This window comes from Oncorhynchus kisutch, unplaced genomic scaffold, assembly GCF_002021735.2.
Source record: "Oncorhynchus kisutch isolate 150728-3 unplaced genomic scaffold, Okis_V2 Okis09a-Okis19a_hom, whole genome shotgun sequence".
NCBI lineage: Eukaryota > Metazoa > Chordata > Actinopteri > Salmoniformes > Salmonidae > Oncorhynchus > Oncorhynchus kisutch.
Window position 1 is genome coordinate 8,866,639 of NW_022261985.1, and position 21,422 is coordinate 8,888,060.

General features: G+C 46.7%; 1 pseudogene; it reads right to left on the reverse strand.

The window, feature by feature from the left end:
• Positions 1-21,422, reverse strand: part of LOC109885585 (receptor-type tyrosine-protein phosphatase beta-like) — a 95,585-nt pseudogene that overhangs the window by 72,798 nt on the left and 1,365 nt on the right.

The following is a 21,422-nucleotide window of genomic DNA, read 5'->3' on the forward strand; positions in this document are numbered from 1 at the left end:
AGAGGGAGAGAGAGGGGAGGAGGGCGGTAAGGAGAGAGAGAGAGAGAGAGAGAGAGAGAGAGAGGAGGAGGGAGGTAAGGAGAGAGAAAGAGAGGGAGAGAGAGAGAGAGAGAGAGAGGGGAGGAGGGAGGTAAGGAGAGAGAAAGAGCGGGAGAGAGAGAGAGAGAGAGGGGAGGAGGGAGGTAAGGAGAGAGAAAGAGCGGGAGAGAGAGAGAGAGAGGGGAGGAGGGAGGTAAGGAGAGAGAAAGAGAGGGAGAGAGAGAGAGAGAGAGGGGAGGAGGTAGGTAAGGAGAGAGAAAGAGCGGGAGAGAGAGGGGAGGAGGGCAGTAAGGAGAGAGGGATTATGAATTATGAATGTCTCTGATACAGTGATACAGCAATAATGACTATCTCTGATACAGTGACAATGACTGTCTCTGATACAGTGATAATGTCTGTCTCTGATACAGCGATAATGACCGCCTCTGATACAGCGATAATGACCGTCTCTGATACAGCGATAATGACCGTCTCTGATACAGCGATAATGACTGTCTCCGACACAGCGACAATGACTGTCTCCGATACAGCGATAATGACTGTCTCCGATACAGCGATAATGACTATCTCTGACACAGCGATAATGACTGTCTCTGACACAGTGATAATGACTGTCTCTGACACAGCGATAATGAATGTCTCTGACACAGTGACAATGACTGTCTCTGATACAGTGATAATGACTGTCTCTGATACAGTGATAATGACTGTCTCTGATACAGTGATAATGACTGTCTCTGACACAGCGATAATGACTGTCTCTGACACAGCGATAATGACTGTCTCTGACACAGCGATAATGACTGTCTCTGACACAGTGATACTGACCGCCTGTGACACAGCGATAATGACTGTCTCTGACACAGCGATAATGACTGTCTCTGCCACAGTGATAATGACTGTCTCTGATACAGTGATAATGACTGTCTCTGACAGCAATAATGACTGTCTCTGACACAGTGATAATGACTGTCTCTAATACAGCGATAATGACTGTCTCTGATACAACGATAATGACTCTCTCCAATACAGTGATAATGACTGTCTCTGATACAGCAATAATGACTGTCTCTGATACAGTGATAATGACTGTCTCTGACACAGTGATAATGACTGTCTCTGATACAGCAATAATGACTGCCTCTGATACAGTGATAATGACTGTCTCTGACACAGTGATAATGACTGTCTCTGATACAGGAAAAGTGGTGCTTCTTACGTGTTTGTCCCTCAGCCACGGCCTCCTTGCCGTAGATCCCTCCACTGACGGATACGACCCGAACTCGGTACCACTTCCCAGGGGTGAGCTGGTCGAAGAGGTGCCTGGTGGAGCCTTGGGGCATGGAAATATTAGAGACTATGTCACGTCCATCATCCTGGAGCTGGATCTTATAACCCTCGTACACTCCCACTGTAGTCTCCCAGGTCACTGTTAGACTGTGGGTGGTGTGGTCACTGTCTGCCTGGAGCGCTGTCACTGTGGAGGGGACTGGAGAGAGAGAGAGAGAGAGAGAGAGAGAGAGAGAGACAGACAGACAGAGAGACAGACAGACAGACAGAGAGACAGACACACAGACAGACAGACAGACAGACAGACAGACAGACAGAGAGAGAGAGAGACAGACAGACAAAGAGAGAGAGAGACAGACAGACAAAGAGAGAGAGAGACAGACACAGAGCCGTTAAATTCTACAACCACCTAAAAGAAAATGATTCCCAAACCTTCCATATCAAAGCCATCACCTACAGAGAGACGAACCTGGAAAAAAGTCCCCTAAGCAAGCTGGTCCTGGGGCTCTGTTCACAAACACAAACACACCCCACAGAGACCCAGGACAGCAACACAATCAGACCCAACCAAATCATGAGAAAACAAGAAGATAACTACTTGACACATTGGAAAGAATTAACAAAAAAAACAGAGCAAACTAGAATGCTATTTGGCCCTAAACAGAGGGTACACAGCGGCAGAATACCTGACCACTGTGACTGACCCAAACTTAAGGAAAGCTTTGGCTATGTACAGACTCAGTGAGCATAGCCTTGCTATTGAGAAAGGCCGCCATAGGCAGACATGGCTCTCAAGAGAAGACAGGCTATGTGCACACTGCCCACCAAATGAGGTGGAAACTGAGTTGCACTTCCTAACCTCCTGTCAAATGTATGACCATATTAGATTTTAGAATTGGACTTTTCCATGAAGACAGCAAATGACAATGACAACTGTTGTTCCGCTATAATTCAAGACAAAGCCCTGTGTGTCTTAATGGCTCCAATCCAAACTATGTGTTATCATACAGGTATATTCTGAGCATTCACCTGTTCATCCAGTAGCACTGCTGCTATTGACCAGTGTTCCACTCAGGGACTAAGCTGTCCCCTCCCTCCCTGCCTCTCCTCCCTCCCGCTCCTATTCTCCTCCCATTCCCTCTCCTATTCTCCTCCCATTCCCCCTCCTATTCCCCTCTCTCTCCTATTCTCCTCCCATTCCCCCTCCTATTCCCCTCTCTCTCCTATTCTCCTCCCATTCCCTCCCCTATTCTCCTCCCATTCCCCCTCCTATTCCCCCCTCTCTCCTATTCTCCTCCAATTCCCTCTCCTATTCTCCTCCCATTCCCTTTCCTATTCCCCTCCCATTCCCTCTCCTATTCTCCTCCTATTACTATTCTCCTCCCATTCCCCCTCCTATTCCCCTCTCTCTCCTATTCTCCTCCCATTCCCTCTCCTATTCTCCTCCCATTCCCTCTCCTATTCCCCCCCTCTCCTATTCTCCTCCTATTCCTATTCTCCTCCCATTCCCCCTCCTATTCCCCCCTCTCTCCTATTCTCCTCCCATTCCCTCTCCTATTCTCCTCCCATTCCCTTTCCTATTCCCCTCCCATTCCCTCTCCTATTCTCCTCCTATTCCTATTCTCCTCCCATTCCCCCTCCTATTCCCCTCTCTCTCCTATTCTCCTCCCATTCCCTCTCCTATTCTCCTCCCATTCCCTCTCCTATTCCCCCCCTCTCCTATTCTCCTCCTATTCCTATTCTCCTCCCATTCCCTCTCCTATTCTCCTCCCATTCCCTCTCCTATTCCCGTCTCTCTCCTATTCTCCTCCCATTCCCCCTCCTATTCCCCCCTCTCTCCTATTCTCCTCCAATTCCCTCTCCTATTCTCCTCCCATTCCCTTTCCTATTCCCCTCCCATTCCCTCTCCTATTCTCCTCCTATTCCTATTCTCCTCCCATTCCCCCTCCTATTCCCCTCTCTCTCCTATTCTCCTCCCATTCCCTCTCCTATTCCCCTCTCTCTCCTATTCTCCTCCCATGACCTATCCTATTCTCCTCCCATTCCCCCTCCTATTCCCCTCTCTCTCCTATTCTCCTCCCATTCCCTCTCCTATTCTCCTCCCATTCCCTCTCCTATTCCCCCCCTCTCCTATTCTCCTCCTATTCCTATTCTCCTCCCATTCCCCCTCCTATTCCCCCCTCTCTCCTATTCTCCTCCAATTCCCTCTCCTATTCTCCTCCCATTCCCTTTCCTATTCCCCTCCCATTCCCTCTCCTCCTCCTATTCCTATTCTCCTCCCATTCCCCCTCCTATTCCCCTCTCTCTCCTATTCTCCTCCCATTCCCTCTCCTATTCCCTCTCCTATTCCCCTCTCTCTCCTATTCTCCTCCCATTCCCTCTCCTATTCCCCTCTCTCTCCTATTCTCCTCCCATTACCTATCCTATTCCCCTCTCTCTCCTATTCTCCTCCCATTCCCTCTCCTATTCCCTCTCCTATTCCCCTCTCTCTCCTATTCTCCTCCCATTCCCTATCCTATTCCCCTCTCTCTCCTATTCTCCTCCCATTCCCTCTCCTATTCCCCTCTCTCTCCTATTCTCCTCCCATCCCCTCTCCCATTCCCTCTCCCATTCCCTCTCCCATTCCCTCTCCTATTCCCTCTCCCATTCCCTCTCCTATTCTCCTTCCCATTCCCTCTCCTATCCCCTCTGCTATTCCCCTCCCTTCTTCTCACCTGTTCGTCCAGTAGTTGTTGAATTATTGACCAGTATTCCACTCAGGGACTGAACCTCGACCCCGTACAGCTGTCCTGGTACCAGACCCTGAAAGTCCAGCTCAGTGACATGTTTGGGGACAGGTCTGGTCTCCAGAAGTTGTTCTCCCTGGGATAGGGACACGGTGTACATGTCCACGTCTCCATCACCAGGGGTCCAGGACACCCTCAGGCTGGCAGCCTGGTCCCCTGGCCGGGCATGGAGGTTCCTCACCTGGCTGGGGACTGTGGGGGTTGAGAGGGAAGGCAGAGAGATAGGAGTAAGGGGGGGGGGGGGTTGAGAGGGAAGGCAGAGAGACAGGAGTAAGGGGGGGGGGGGTTGAGAGGGAAGGCAGAGAGACAGGAGTAAAGGGGGGGTTGAGAGGGAAGGCAGAGAGACAGGAGTAAGGGGGGGGGGTTGAGAGGGAAGGCAGAGAGACAGGAGTAAAGGGGGGGTTGAGAGGGAAGGCAGAGAGACAGGAGTAAAGGGGGGGTTGAGAGGGAAGGCAGAAAGACAGGAGTAAGGGGGGGGGGGTGAGAGGGAAGGCAGAGAGACAGGAGTAAGGGGGGGGGGGGGTGAGAGGGAAGGCAGAGAGACAGGAGTAAGGGGGGGGGGGTTGAGAGGGAAGGCAGAGAGACAGGAGTAAGGGGGGGGGGTGAGAGAGAAGGCAGAGAGACAGGAGTAAAGGGAGGGGGGAGGAGAATGGAGATGGGTCACAATGTGGATCACTTATATAAAAACAAGTTGAAGACTTGTGTTTTTTAATTTTAAAATCTTTAGATGATGTTCTACGGAATGAAGTGATAACAAAAGGTTATTCTGTTGTTTTACCTGAAATACCTGTGACAGAAGTGCTATGAAACACAATGTGAGGTTTGTTGGAAAACCAACCCAGGCAGCTGCCCACTCGGTTCCCCTACTGACCTGTCCTGCCCTCGATGAACTGAGGTCTCTGGTTGGGTCCACTGAAGGTGGACACCACCATCTTGTACAGGCGTCCCGGGGTGAGCGAGGCCAGGCGGTGGTCACGGGCCTCGTTGCCCAGGGTTACGGGTGGGTAAACCCGCGTGTCGTTGAAGAGGATCTGGACCTCGTAGTGATCAACGTCCCCCAGCGCTGGAGACCATGTGACCACCAGATCACCTGTACCACTGTCACCGAGGGCCAGGCTCCGCACCGCAGAGGGGACTACAGAGACAGTCAAATACAACTTTATTTAAACATTTCAACTATTCACAGAACACTAAAGGGCTCAATGGTTTGGTTGGCTGAGGGGAATTTGACCCATGATGCCCACTAGTTCAAGGTTAACTTTGCGCTGCCAAAATGTTACTGAATGTGATCGTAGGTACAATTCTCATGCGCCGAATTCTAGATATCACACCTACAAATTCTAGATATCACACCTACAAATTCTAGATATCACACCTACAAATTCTAGATATCACACCTACAAATTCTTCCAAATAAGTTGTGTATTGGTTTTCCATGGACTTGGCCACACAGAAAACTCAGCAGCATTTTACTGAAACCTTCTACCAACACTGCAGTAGCAACAGACACAGACTCACAGACTGTAGTTAATAGACTCACACGTTCTCCCGTCAGTAGCAACAGACACAGACTCACAGACTGTAGTTAATAGACTCACACGTTCTCCCGTCAGTAGCAACAGACACAGACTCACAGACTGTAGTTAATAGACTCACACGTTCTCCTGTCAGTAGCAACAGACACAGACTCACAGACTGTAGTTAATAGACTCACACGTTCTCCCGTCAGTAGCAACAGACACAGACTCACAGACTGTAGTTAATAGACTCACACGTTCTCCCGTCAGTAGCAACAGACACAGACTCACAGACTGTAGTTAATAGACTCACACGTTCTCCCGTCAGTAGCAACAGACACAGACTCACTGACTGTAGTTAATAGACTCACACGTTCTCCCGTCAGTAGCAACAGACACAGACACACAGACTGTAGTTAATAGACTCACACGTTCTCCCGTCAGTAGCAACAGACACAGACTCACAGACTGTAGTTAATAGACTCACACGTTCTCCCGTCAGTAGCAACAGACACAGACTCACAGACTGTAGTTAATAGACTCACACGTTCTCCCGTCAGTAGCAACAGACACAGACTCACAGACTGTAGTTAATAGACTCACACGTTCTCCCGTCAGTAGCAACAGACACAGACTCACAGACTGTAGTTAATAGACTCACACGTTCTCCCGTCAGTAGCAACAGACACAGACTCACAGACTGTAGTTAATAGACTCACACGTTCTCCCGTCAGTAGCAACAGACACAGACTCACAGACTGTAGTTAATAGACTCACACGTTCTCCCGTCAGTAGCAACAGACACAGACTCACAGACTGTAGTTAATAGACTCACACGTTCTCCCGTCAGTAGCAACAGACACAGACTCACAGACTGTAGTTAATAGCCTCACACGTTCTCCCGTCAGTAGCAACAGACACAGACTCACCGACTGTAGTTAATAGACTCACACGTTCTCCGGTCAGTAGCAACAGACACAGACTCACAGACTGTAGTTAATAGACTCACACGTTCTCCCGTCAGTAGCAACAGACACAGACTCACAGACTGTAGTTAATAGACTCACACGTTCTCCCGTCAGTAGCAACAGACACAGACTCACAGACTGTAGTTAATAGACTCACACGTTCTCCTGTCAGTAGCAACAGACACAGACTCACAGACTGTAATTAATAGACTCACACGTTCTCCCGTCAGTAGCAACAGACACAGACTCACAGACTCACAGACTGTAGTTAATAGACTCACACGTTCTCCCGTCAGTAGCAACAGACACAGACTCACAGACTGTAGTTAATAGACTCACACGTTCTCCCGTCAGTAGCAACAGACACAGACTCACTGACTGTAGTTAATAGACTCACACGTTCTCCCGTCAGTAGCAACAGACACAGAAACACAGACTGTAGTTAATAGACTCACACGTTCTCCCGTCAGTAGCAACAGACACAGACTCACAGACTGTAGTTAATAGACTCACACGTTCTCCCGTCAGTAGCAACAGACACAGACTCACAGACTGTAGTTAATAGACTCACACGTTCTCCCGTCAGTAGCAACAGACACAGACTCACAGACTGTAGTTAATAGACTCACACGTTCTCCCGTCAGTAGCAACAGACACAGACTCACAGACTGTAGTTAATAGACTCACACGTTCTCCTGTCAGTAGCAACAGACACAGACTCACAGACTGTAGTTAATAGACTCACACGTTCTCCCGTCAGTAGCAACAGACACAGACTCACAGACTGTAGTTAATAGACTCACACGTTCTCCCGTCAGTAGCAACAGACACAGACTCACAGACTGTAGTTAATAGACTCACACGTTCTCCCGTCAGTAGCAACAGACACAGACTCACTGACTGTAGTTAATAGACTCACACGTTCTCCCGTCAGTAGCAACAGACACAGAAACACAGACTGTAGTTAATAGACTCACACGTTCTCCCGTCAGTAGCAACAGACACAGACTCACAGACTGTAGTTAATAGACTCACACGTTCTCCCGTCAGTAGCAACAGACACAGACTCACAGACTGTAGTTAATAGACTCACACGTTCTCCCGTCAGTAGCAACAGACACAGACTCACAGACTGTAGTTAATAGACTCACACGTTCTCCCGTCAGTAGCAACAGACACAGACTCACAGACTGTAGTTAATAGACTCACACGTTCTCCTGTCAGTAGCAACAGACACAGACTCACAGACTGTAGTTAATAGACTCACACGTTCTCCCGTCAGTAGCAACAGACACAGACTCACAGACTGTAGTTAATAGACTCACACGTTCTCCCGTCAGTAGCAACAGACACAGACTCACAGACTGTAGTTAATAGACTCACACGTTCTCCCGTCAGTAGCAACAGACACAGACTCACAGACTGTAGTTAATAGACTCACACGTTCTCCCGTCAGTAGCAACAGACACAGACTCACAGACTGTAGTTAATAGACTCACACGTTCTCCCGTCAGTAGCAACAGACACAGACTCACAGACTGTAGTTAATAGACTCACACGTTCTCCTGTCAGTAGCAACAGACACAGACTCACAGACTGTAATTAATAGACTCACACGTTCTCCCGTCAGTAGCAACAGACACAGACTCACAGACTCACAGACTGTAGTTAATAGACTCACACGTTCTCCCGTCAGTAGCAACAGACACAGACTCACAGACTGTAGTTAATAGACTCACACGTTCTCCCGTCAGTAGCAACAGACACAGACTCACTGACTGTAGTTAATAGACTCACACGTTCTCCCGTCAGTAGCAACAGACACAGAAACACAGACTGTAGTTAATAGACTCACACGTTCTCCCGTCAGTAGCAACAGACACAGACTCACAGACTGTAGTTAATAGACTCACACGTTCTCCCGTCAGTAGCAACAGACACAGACTCACAGACTGTAGTTAATAGACTCACACGTTCTCCCGTCAGTAGCAACAGACACAGACTCACAGACTGTAGTTAATAGACTCACACGTTCTCCCGTCAGTAGCAACAGACACAGACTCACAGACTGTAGTTAATAGACTCACACGTTCTCCCGTCAGTAGCAACAGACACAGACTCACAGACTGTAGTTAATAGACTCACACGTTCTCCTGTCAGTAGCAACAGACACAGACTCACAGACTGTAGTTAATAGACTCACACGTTCTCCCGTCAGTAGCAACAGACACAGACTCACAGACTGTAGTTAATAGACTCACACGTTCTCCCGTCAGTAGCAACAGACACAGACTCACTGACTGTAGTTAATAGACTCACACGTTCTCCGGTCAGTAGCAACAGACACAGACTCACAGACTGTAGTTAATAGACTCACACGTTCTCCCGTCAGTAGCAACAGACACAGACTCACAGACTGTAGTTAATAGACTCACACGTTCTCCCGTCAGTAGCAACAGACACAGACTCACAGACTGTAGTTAATAGACTCACACGTTCTCCCGTCAGTAGAAACACTGGACTGGTACTCTCCGCTCCAGGTGCTGACAGTGACCGTATAAAGCCTCCCGGGGACCAGGGAGCTGAACACACAGTCGTTCTGCGACCGCGCCACCGTCTGGTTCTGGACGACCGTGTTGTTGTACTTAATGACCACCTCGTAACGGTCCAAGTCTCCGGACGCATGGCGCCAGTAGACTTTCAGGAAGTCGTCCCTGGCAGAGTGGATGGCGTTGGGGTTCTGGACACTGGAGGGTTCTGGGTAGAAGAAATATCATGAGGTCAAGAGGTCAAGTAGGATGTGGGGTGTTTTTCATTAAATACAACACCGTTGTCATTTTAAGAGACACGCGTTTTCTCCAAAAATGTACCCTACCAATTGAACAATTTGTCTCCTAGATCACCAGAAAAGAAATCTATATTAACACATTCATCCATGTAAGTATATACAGTGAATTCGGGAAAGTATTCAGACCCCTTGACTTTTTTCAAATTTTGTTACGTTACAGCCTCATTCTAAAATGGAATGAATCATTTTTTCCCCTCATCAATCTACACACAATACCCCATAATGGCATCACAATACCCCATAATGACATCACAATACCCTAGAATGACATCACACTACCCTATAATGACATCACAATACCCTAGAATGACATCACACTACCCTATAATGACATCACAATACTAAATAATGGCATCACAATACCCCATAATGACATCACAATACCCTAGAATGACATCACACTACCCTATAATGACATCACAATACCCCATAATGACATCACAATACCCTATAATGACATCACAATACCCCATAATGGCATCAAAATACCCCATAATGACATCACAATACCCTAGAATGACATCACACTACCCTAGAATGACATCACAATACCCCATAATGACATCACAATACCCTATAATGACATCACAATACCCCATAATGGCATCACAATACCCCATAATGGCATCACAATACCCCATAATGACATCACAATACCCTAGAATGACATCACACTACCCTATAATGACATCACAATACCCCATAATGACATCATAATGCCCTATAATGACATCACAATACCCTATAATGACATCACAGTACCCCCATGATGGCAAAGCAAAAACAGGTTTTTAGACATTTTTGCTCATTTATAAAGAATGTACAACTGGATTAACACGTTTCCATAAGTATTCAGACCCTTTACTCAGTACTTTGTTGAAGCATCTTTGGCAGCGATTACAGCCTTGAGTCTTCTTGGGTATGATGTTACAAGCTTGGCACATATGTATTTGGGGAGTTTCTCCCATTCTTCTCTGCAGATCCTCTCAAGCTCTGTCAGATTGGCTGAGAAGCATCACTGTATAGCTGTTTTCAGGTCTCTCTAGAGGTGTCCGAACGAACGGGTTCAAGTCCGGGCTCTGGCTGGGCCACTCAAGGACATTCAGAGACTCCTGCGTTGTTTTGGCTGAGGGCTAATGGTTGTTGTCCTGTTGGAAGGTGAACCTTCATCCCAATCTGAGGTCTTGAGCACTCTGGAGCAGGTTTTCATCAAGGATCTCTCTGTACTTTGCTCCGTTCATCTTTTCATTCATCTTGACTAGTCTCCCAGTCCCTGCTGCTGAAAAACATCCCCACAGCATGATGCTGTCACCACCATGCTTCACCATAGGGATGGTGCCAGGTTTCCTCCAGATATGACGCTTGGCATTCAAGCCAAAGAGTTCAATATTGGTTTCATCAGACCAGAGAATCTTGTTTCTCATGGTCTGAGAGTCTTTAGGTGCCTGTTGGCAAACTCAAAGTGGGTTGTCATGTGCCTTTTACTGAGGAGTGGCTCCCGTCTAGCCACACTAGCATAAAGGCCTGATTGGTGGAGTGCTGCAGAGATAGTTGTCCTTCTGGAAGTTTCTCCCATCTCCACAGAGGAACTCTGGAGCTCTGTAAGAGCGACCATAGGGTTCTTGGTCACATCCCTGACCAAGGACTTTCTCCCCCAATTGCTCAGTTCGGCCGGGCGGCCAGCTCTAGGAAGGGTGTTGGTGGTTCAATGATGGAGGCCACTGTGTTCTTGGGGACCTTCAAGGGTAGCCTAGTGGTTGGACTAGTAACCGAAAGGTTGCAAGTTCGAATCCCCGAGCTGACAAGGTACAAATCTGTCATTCTGCCACTGAACAGGCAGTTAACCCACTGTTCCTAGGCCGTCATTGAAAATAAGAATTTGTTCTTAACTGACTTGCCTAGTTAAATAAAGGTTAAAAAAAATAATAATTAAATGCTGCTGAAATCTGTTGGTATGCTTCCCCAGCTCTGTGCCTCGACAGAGCTGGGTTATTGCTCTGACATGCACTGTCAACTGTGGGACCTTATATAGACAGGTGTGTGCCTTTCCAAATAATGTCAAATCAATTGAATTTACCACAAGTTGTAGAAACATCTCAAGGATGATCAATGGAAACAGGATGTAACTGAGCTCAATTTCGAGTCTCACAGAAAAGGGTCTGAATACTTATTAAGGTATTTATGTTTTTTATTTTTAAGAAAACCTGTTTTCGCTTTGTCATTATGGGGTATTGTACGTAGATTGATGGGAGGAAATGTTATTTTAATCAATTTTAGAATAAGGCTGTAATGTAACAAAATGTGTAAAAAGTCAAGGGGTCTGAATACTTTCAGAACGCACCGTGAACAGAGTGATAGGCAGTGATCAAGATGAGGGGCCCAAGAGAAGGTGTGTGTATGCGTACATGCGTGTGTGTTGGTTTGTAATGCTTGCGTGTGTGCATGTGCGTGTGTGTTGGTTTGTAATGCGTGCCTGCATCTGTGTGTGTTGGTTTGTAATGCCTGCATGTGTGTGTGTTGGTTTGTAATGCTTGCATGTGTGCATGTGTGTGTGTTGGTTTGTAATGCTTGCATGTGTGCATGTGTGTGTGTGTGTTGGTTTGTAATGCTTGCGTGTGTGCATGTGTGTGTGTGTTGGTTTGTAATGCTTGCATGTGTGCATGTGTGTGTGTGTTGGTTTGTAATGCTTGCATGTGTGCATGTGTGTGTGTGTTGGTTTGTAATGCCTGCATCTGTGTGTGTTGGTTTGTAATGCTTGCGTGTGTGCATGTGTGTGTGTTGGTTTGTAATGCTTGCATGTGTGCATGTGTGTGTGTGTTGGTTTGTAATGCTTGCGTGTGTGTGTGTGTTGGTTTGTAATGCTTGCATGTGTGCATGTGTGTGTGTGTTGGTTTGTAATGCTTGCGTGTGTGTGTGTGTTGGTTTGTAATGCCTGCATGTGTGTGTGTTGGTTTGTAATGCTTGCATGTGTGCATGTGTGTGTGTGTTGGTTTGTAATGCTTGCGTGTGTGTGTGTGTTGGTGTGTGTGTTGGTGTGTGTGTGAGACCTACGTGTACGAGCCGTCACCACCGTGTTGTTCTGGAAGCTGCCGCTGCGGGTTGCTATGGAGACGGTGTACAGCCTCCCTGACTTGAGGGAGTTAAACACACACTCTGGGCTTGCCTTAGAAACCACCAGGTTGTGTACGGTCCTGTCGCGGTCCTTCAGTAGGACCAGGTAACTGTCCACATCTCCGACCGCTGGCTGCCACGACACCCCCAGGAAGTCTGGACGACCGTTGTTACTGACCGTAACTTCTCCGACCGCAGCTGGTACTGAGGAGAGGAGGGGGGGGGACGATGATGACACAATGAGGACACAGAGACACACATGTTAGAGATAGAAGTCTGGACGACCGTTGTTACTGACCGTAACCTCTCCGACCACAGCTGTCACTGAGAAGGGACAGAAGGACAAAACGGTTGTGAGGTCGATTGGGGTTCAAATCCTTTCGAACCTCAAAACTGTGTTGCCTGCTGAGCTAAAGGCTTTCATGTTGTTTGGCTTCCATGAATTACTCCTACAACACACCAGTGATGATTTGAATTGAATAGACTGACTTGATTAAATGTGGCCTTTAATGTGACATTCAGATACCCGGTGTGACAGGAAAGGTTTAGTTCAAGTGTCCTTTGTTATTATCCCGTTATCTGAAAGTGGTGTTTTGTTTTCATCAACCCTTGGCCCCCGGACTCTGAAGTTAATTATAAGGAGGAAGCTGTGGGGCCCCAAAATAGCCAGAACTTTCCTGGGGAAGACAATTGAGATCGGACAAGGAAGTCTTTGAACGGGACCTTGGGGAGTTGTTTTGTAGTTGACACAAAGCTTCCTGAACATTCCAGACATTCTCTTTTGTATTGGAAAACAATATTACGTTTCTCTCTCTGAGATTGTATCTTATAATTAATGTTGGTTAACAATCACTATAACAATGAGGGATTTACTCCGATGGTCAGACACCTACCCTTAAACGACCATCTCTAAGCATAGAATAAAGCCTGGCCATTACTATATCACATACACACATAAACAGCTGTAATGGACAAGACCAGAACATACAGAACAACCCCCAAAACAAACGCCTGGCTCACGTGTCGGTCAGTCGATGTTAATAATGTGGACGATACAGTTGAGTAAATGCATAAAGATGAACTGTTCCTGATATTTAACTTACCAGTGCGTCCCTCAGCCACGGCCTGCTTCGAAACCATCCCACCACTGACAGTACTGACCACCAGCCTGTAGGAGGCGCCAGGCCTGAGGTCTCTGAGCTGCAGAGAGGTGGTGTTGGCTGGGACGGTGTGGTTCTGCACAGCCCGGTTGTTGTGGAGGAGCTGCAGGCTGCAGAAGTCCATATCTCCAGGGGGGAGTTCCCAGCTGGCCTGTAAGCTGTCCACGTGGCCCTGGTTGCTCAGGTGGACACGCCTCACCTCCAGGGGTACTGCAGACAGACTGGCTCAGTTACTGTCAGTCTCCATTTGTAAACAAAGCTTATTTTCAGCAGGTTCATTATTACCCTTTGTGTGTTAGGCTTCATCTGAAGACTCCATTTTGTGAAGAAAATAAACTGAGACAAAGTAAAAAACATCCCTGTACATGCTGCCTCAAAGTCTGATTGGATAAATACAGTGTTACCATAGAGATGACCTCAGCAACAAAGGGACAGTATCATGGAGTCCCTCTGATTGGATAAATACAGTGTTACCATAGAGATGACCTCAGCAACAAAGGGACAGTATCATGGAGTCCCTCTGATTGGATAAATACAGTGTTACCATAGAGATGACCTCAGCAACAAAGGGACAGTATCATGGAGTCCCTCTGATTGGATAAATACAGTGTTACTGTAGAGATGACCTCAGCTACAAAGGGACAGTATCATGGAGTCCCTCTGATTGGATAAATACAGTGTTACCATAGAGATGACCTCAGCAACAAAGGGACAGTATCATGGAGTCCCTCTGATTGGATAAATACAGTGTTACCATAGAGATGACCTCAGCAACAAAGGGACAGTATCATGGAGTCCCTCTGATTGGATAAATACAGTGTTACCGTAGAGATGACCTCAGCTACAAAGGGGCAGTCCCTCTGTTTTAGTGTGTTGTGTATAAATATCCATACAGGTGCTATAGCAACCCTCTCACCTGTCCTCCCTAGCACCGACACAGAGCTGTTGAGCTCCCCGCTCTTGGTTGTCACGGTAATGGTGAACACGCGTCCGGGCATGAGCACGTTGAAGGTGCACTCCCTCATGTCACGGGCCAGGTCTCTCGTGGCAACCGTGGCATAGCCATGGCGGAGCTCCACGGCGTAGCCGTCCCTGGCTGAGTTGGGGGCGTGACTCCACAGGGCGCTGAGGGAGGTCTCGTCAGCATGGCGGATATGAAGCTCTGAGACGGGCTTAGGAGCTGGGAGAGATAGCGAGAGATAGAGAGACAGACAGACAGACAGACAGACAGACAGACAGACAGACAGACAGACAGACAGACAGACAGACAGAGAGAGAGAGAGAGAGAGAGAGAGAGAGAGAGAGAGAGAGAGAGAGAGAGAGAGAGAGAACAATGAGATGAAGCGTCATGATGATGTCATGAGTTCTCTTATCATTCTTACTGATGCCAGTACTTTCTTCTACTCCATTATGTTGTTGTGTAGCCTACCTATTCCTCTGTGGCAGTACTCCACAGTGCCTTGCTCCCCAGTGCTTTCCACCATGACCCCAGCCCTGTAGGTCCTCCCAGGAACCAGTCCCAGGCCAGAGAAGGTGTACTCCACCACCCCTTTCTCCACGGTCCTGTTATCCAGAGTCTGGGTCCCATTTAACAGCAGCACCCTGTACTTATCCCAGTCTCCACCAGGGGGAGCCCACATCACCTTCAGAGAGTTGGAGTCATCCAGCGCCTCCATAGAGAGCTGGGACACTTTACCTGGGACTGGGACGGAGAGAAGAAGAAAGACCAGTTAAAGGCACAGTCTGGAGTATTTCATGTTGTTCATTTATATTAGCAGCTCTCAAAAGGCAGGAAGTAAGAACCCTTAAGGCGTCAGCATGCTTCAGTTCGGGCTGGCGCCTTTCCGAACGAACCTGCTCGCATAATCCCTTAAAAGACCTTTGGTTAAAAGGTCTCTGAATTTCCTTGAGAAGTACAGTACCTGTTTGTCCATTTTGAGACGCTGTAAATAGTCTAAAATAATCTAAGATCAAACTCAAGGAATCTTTCATTCATTTTGACATTAGTTGTGTAATTTTACATCTAAGTAAGATGTTCGGTGCATTATTTCTCAATGAAAATATTGGCATTTAAAAAACAGTCTTCTCTCGTTGAATGACAACAAAGACTTTATCGAAGAATCCCTGCTGTTGACCAATCACAGACGAAGAGTTATGGCCTCCAGAACAAACATGTGGTGCCAAAACACCTGAAAACCCCTCACCTGAGAACAAAACCCCTCACCTGAGAACAAAACCCCTCACCTGAGAACAAAACCCTCACCTGAGAACAAAACCCTCACCTGAGAACAAAACCCTCACCTGAGAACAAAACCCCTCACCTGAGAATAAAACCCCTCACCTGAGAATAAAACCCCTCACCTGAGAACAAAACCCCTCACCTGAGAACAAAACCCCTCACCTTAGAACAAAACCCTCACCTAAGAACAAAACCCTCACCTAAGATCAAAACCCTCGCCTAACAACAAAACCCCTCACCTGAGAACAAAATTCTCACCTAAGAACAAAACTGTCACCTAAGATCAAAACCCTCGCCTAAGAACAAAACCCTCACCTAAGAACAAAACCCTCACCTAAGAACAAAACCCTCACCTAAGATCAAAACCCTCACCTAAAAACAAAAACCCTCACCTGAGAACAAAACCCTCACCTGAGAACAAAACCCCTCACCTGAGAACAAAAACCCTCACCTGAGAACAAAAACCCTCACCTGAGAACAAAACCCTCACCTAAGAACAAAACCCTCACCTAAGAACGAAAACCCTCACCTGAGAACAAAACCCTCACCTGAGAACAAAACCCCTCACCTAAAAACAAAACCCCTCACCTAAAAACAAAACCCCTCACCTAAAAACAAAGTCCCTCACCTAAGAACAAAACATCACCAATTGTCATCATAATAAATGAAGGAACTCTTCTAAACTGTTTCTGCTGGGAAGCATGCAGACGCCTTAACACGACAACACAATGGACTAATTCTAATCCACTTGATTAATCCATGAATAGTAATCACATAGTTATGATCTTAGACATCATCGAGACACTCAACGAGCTCTTGCTGAACCCTCAATAACAGAGTGTTTAAATTAAACAGTCCCAGTCTTGGCTCTAATAGCAGAGGCCCTCTTCAACAGGAAGAGTGTTCCTGTCAACAAACTAAAGGCTTCAGTGGGTTTCTGAGAACACTAATTGTTAGCATGTTGGACCAGAGACAAGACGTTCTCCTGAACACGACACAGAGTTTGTCCTGGTTTACATGACATTTTCCTGGTTATGCCTACTGTCACCTGTGTTAGCCGAGGCAGTTGATTGGTTGGAGAGCTCTCCGCTCTTGGTGGCGACAGAAACCTGATAGGCCCGTCCGGGTGTCAGCTGGTGGAAGTGGGCCTTTGTGGTGTCAAATGACAGAGTCTTCTCCAGAGGGGTGGTTCCAGACGAGGACAGGGTCACCACTATAGAGTCCACATCACCCTGGGGTTGACTCCATGATGCCCTCAAACTGTCCTGGGTGTTATTGTTCTCTAGCTTCAGGTTGGAGACGGCATAGGGCACTAGAGAGGAAGAGAGAGGGGATGAGAAAGAGGGTGTAGTGGGAGGGAGAGAGGGGAGGGAGGGGAGGATAGAGAGGGAAGGGTGGGAGGGAGAGGGAGAGCGATAGAGGGGGAGGAAGACAGAGAGGGAGGGGAGAGAGAGGAGAGAGAGAGGAGAGAGAGAGGGAGGGAGAGAGGGGGGTAGAGAAAGATAGCGGGAGAGAGAGAGCAAGAGGGAGGGAGGGAGAGATAGAGGGGAGAGAGGGGAGAGGAAGAGAGAGGGGGAGGGAGGGAGAGGAAGAGAGAGGGGGGAGGGAGGGAGAGGAAGAGAGAGGGGGGAGGGAGGGAGAGGAAGAGAGGGGGGAGGGAGAGGAAGAGAGAGGGGGGAGGGAGAGGGAGAGAGGGAGGGAGGGAGGGAGAGAGAGAGAGAGAGGGAGGGAGAGAGAGAGAGAGAGAGAGAGAGGGAGGGAGAGAGAGAGAGGGAGAGGGAGAGAGGGAGGGAGAGGGAGAGAGGGAGGGAGAGAGAGAAATTCAATCCCTTTTAGACAACTTCTTGAACAAAATGTTTCACTGTAATAGTGAAGGTGTAAAACTTCACTATTAGTAGAAAACCTAAACAGTATATTTGACCTCTCAGCTTCCCGATCAAATCTAAAAATGTCAAACAGAAAACATAAGAAAATGAAAAACAATGACAAATGGTTTGATGAAGAATGCAAAAACCTAAGACAGAAAATTGAGAAACCTGTCCAACCAAAACAGAGATCCAGAAAACTTGATCCTACGCCTTCACTATGGTGAATCACTAAAACAATACAGAAATACACTACGGAAAAGGAAGGAACAACACGTCAGTAATCAGCTCAATGTAATTGAAGAATCCATAGACTCTAACCACTTCTGGGAAATTGGAAAACACTAAACAACAACACGAAGAATTATCTGTCCAAAAGAGAGATGTAAACCACTTCTCCAATCTTGATGGAGACCGTCTCAGCAAACAGCAAAAACAGAAGAAAATGATAGTCTAATGTTAACTAGCTAACATTGAACCTGGTTGGTTAGCTACCTGCAGATTCATGCAGGATAGTAACGTTATGAGTTGGGATCGTGGCTCATTGTTTAGCTAGCTAGCTATCTACATGTCGAAACACAAAAGACTCCACTACGTAAGTAAACCATTTCAATAGAATGTTCATGATGTCACTGCGACAACTGTCGATAGATGTAGCTGGTAAATTCGCTCTGGATATCTACTCTGATTTCAGAGCACTCTTGTCTGTGTGCCAGAGCACAGAATAACTGACGAATTTACAAACACCGATGAATATGGCCGGTGTCAGTAAACGTTGGCTAAAAATCGCAATTAAATTGTTGCCAGCAGAACAGTTGCAGTCCCCCACTTTGGATAACATGAAAACAGCCTAACCAGCAGAGTAAAATGGTCAGAGTGAGGTGTTCGCTCAATTGTACTGGAAGTAGCTAGCAAGCTAGTCAACATTAACCAGTTAGCTTGGGTGTTTGACTGTCGTTGTGAGGTCAGAACAACCCCTACTCCTCGGCCAGAGCGTCCAGTGTGCGCTCTGAATGTACAGACGGACAATCTGACAACACTCTGAGTTTACAAACGGACAATCTGACAACACACTGAGTTTACAAACGGACAATCTGACAACACTCTGAGTTTACAAACGGACAATCTGACAACACACTGAGTTTACAATCTGACAACACTGAGTTTACAAACGGACAATCTGACAACACACTGAGTTTACAAACAGACAATCTGACAACAAACTGAGTTTACAATCTGACAACACACTGAGTTTCCAATCTGATAACACACTGAGTTTACAATCTGACAACACACTGAGTTTACAAACGGACAATCTGACAACACACTGAGTTTACAAACAGGACAATCTGACAACACACTGAGTTTACAATCTGACAATCTGACAACACACTGAGTTTACAAACGGGCAATCTGACAACACACTGAGTTTACAAACGGACAATCTGACAACACACTGAGTTTACAAACAGACAATCTGACAACACTTTGAGTTTACAAACGGACAATCTGACAACACACTGAGTTTACAAACGGACAATCTGACAACACACTGAGTTTACAAACGGACAATCTGATAACGCTCTGAGTTTACAAACGCCCAGAGCACACTCTGGCACTCCAGATTAAATGTACACCCGTAGTATAAACCAGCCTTTAGTCTTGTTTAATACATGGCCTCACATGTGAATCCTTAAAGAGATGGGCGGGGCTAAGGCTTAAGAGGGTGTGAACAAAGCTGAATGGGGGTGGAGACAAAGAAGATCTCTCCAGTAGGTGAACCAAAACATTCAAGGACATTTTCTCAAAAGTGAGATTAAGAGTTCATCAACTTTCAAAGCAGAATTACTTTCCCAATGTTCCTCAACCTCAGTGTATGTTATTATCAGGAATCAAGTGCAGGCCGTGTGAAGTGACAATGTGAAGACAAGCACAAAGACAGGTGAAACAGATCAGGGGCGTGACACATATACATTTTATACCTCTGAGTCTCTACTTCTATCCAAAGTTTTAAAAAAAAATGTGTTTTGTTGCTCCATAAGACCTAATCAAGCCGTTCGGTCACATATGACTGTCCTTGTCTATCAGTGTATCAGTGTTTGTGACTTGTCGTGTTTCATGTTTTCTGTGGACCCCAGGAAGAGTAGCTGCAGCTTCTGTAAAAGCTAATGGTGTTGATAAAAAAACGAATAAATAATGTCAGCCTAAGGCGGAGGTTTACGATGGCTGAATATATTGCGGAAAATTCACACCGATCCTGGACAGTTAAAGAGTTAAAGAGTAACACAGGCTTGGTTGGGGAGGGACTCTGTTGGGAAAGAAAGCAGCTTGGTTGGGTAGGGACTCTGTTAGGAAGAAAGCAGGGCTTGGTTGGGTAGGGACTCTGTTGGGAAAGAAAGCAGGCTTGGTTGGGTTGGACTCTGTGGGAAAGAAAGCAGGCTTGGTTGGGTAGGGACTCTGTTGGGAAAGGAAGCAGGCTTGGTTGGGGAGGGGACTCTGTTAGGAAAGAAGCAGGCTTGGTTGGGGAGGGACTCTGTGGGGAAAGAAAGCAGGCTTGGTTGGGGGAGGGACTCTGTTGGGATATGGAAAGCAGGTTGGTTGGGTAGGGACCCTGTTGGGAAAGAAAGCAGGCTTGGGCCCTGTGTCCATACCAGACCCTAACACTCAGTCTTTCCCATACATCCACAGGACGGGCCCCTGGGTCCATACCAGACCCCTAACGCTCCACAGGATGCAGGGAGCAGACGGATGAGGTGGCACATTCCCATTTTCTCACTATCCCATTATTCGTGTGGCTGATGACTATGTGAGAAGCTCAAGTGCTTAAAATAAATAGCTGATCACCGAAGCGCCTTTCCTGGAATTTGGTGCAGTATGACTTTAATAGTTATAATTACATTTTTATTTCCTAATATAGTGATGATCCTAACTTACAAATATGTTTTTAAATTATTTATTTTACCTTTATTTAACCAGGTAGGCTAGTTGAGAACACCTTTATTTAACCAGGTAGGCTAGTTGAGAACACCTTTATTTAACCAGGTAGGCTAGTTGAGAACACCTTTATTTAACCAGGTAGGCTAGTTGAGAACACCTTATTTAACCAGGTAGGCAGTTGAGACCAAGTTCTCATTTGCAACTGCGACCTGGCCAAGACTAAAGCATAGCAGTGTGAACAGACAACACAGAGTTACACTGGAGTAAACAATTAACAAGTCAATAACACAGTAGAAAAAAAAATCTATATACATGTGTGCAAAAGGCATGAGGAAGTAGGCGGATAATTACAATTAGCAGATTAACACTGGAGTGATAAATGATCAGATGGTCATGTACAGGTAGAGATATTGGTGTGCAAAAGAGCAGAAAAGTAAATAAGTAAAAACAGTATGGGGATGAGGGTAGGTAAATTAGGTGGGCTATTTACCGATGGCCTATGTACAATAGATGTTACTTCGCTGTTACAGATGCTGACGTCATCTAAGGAGAGTCCATTCCAATGAATCCCATATCATGACTGAATCCTTACCCGTCTGTATTTGTCTTGAGGTGGTACTCTGGCGTCCCCCTGCCTCCGTCACCATGGTGATGTATACATG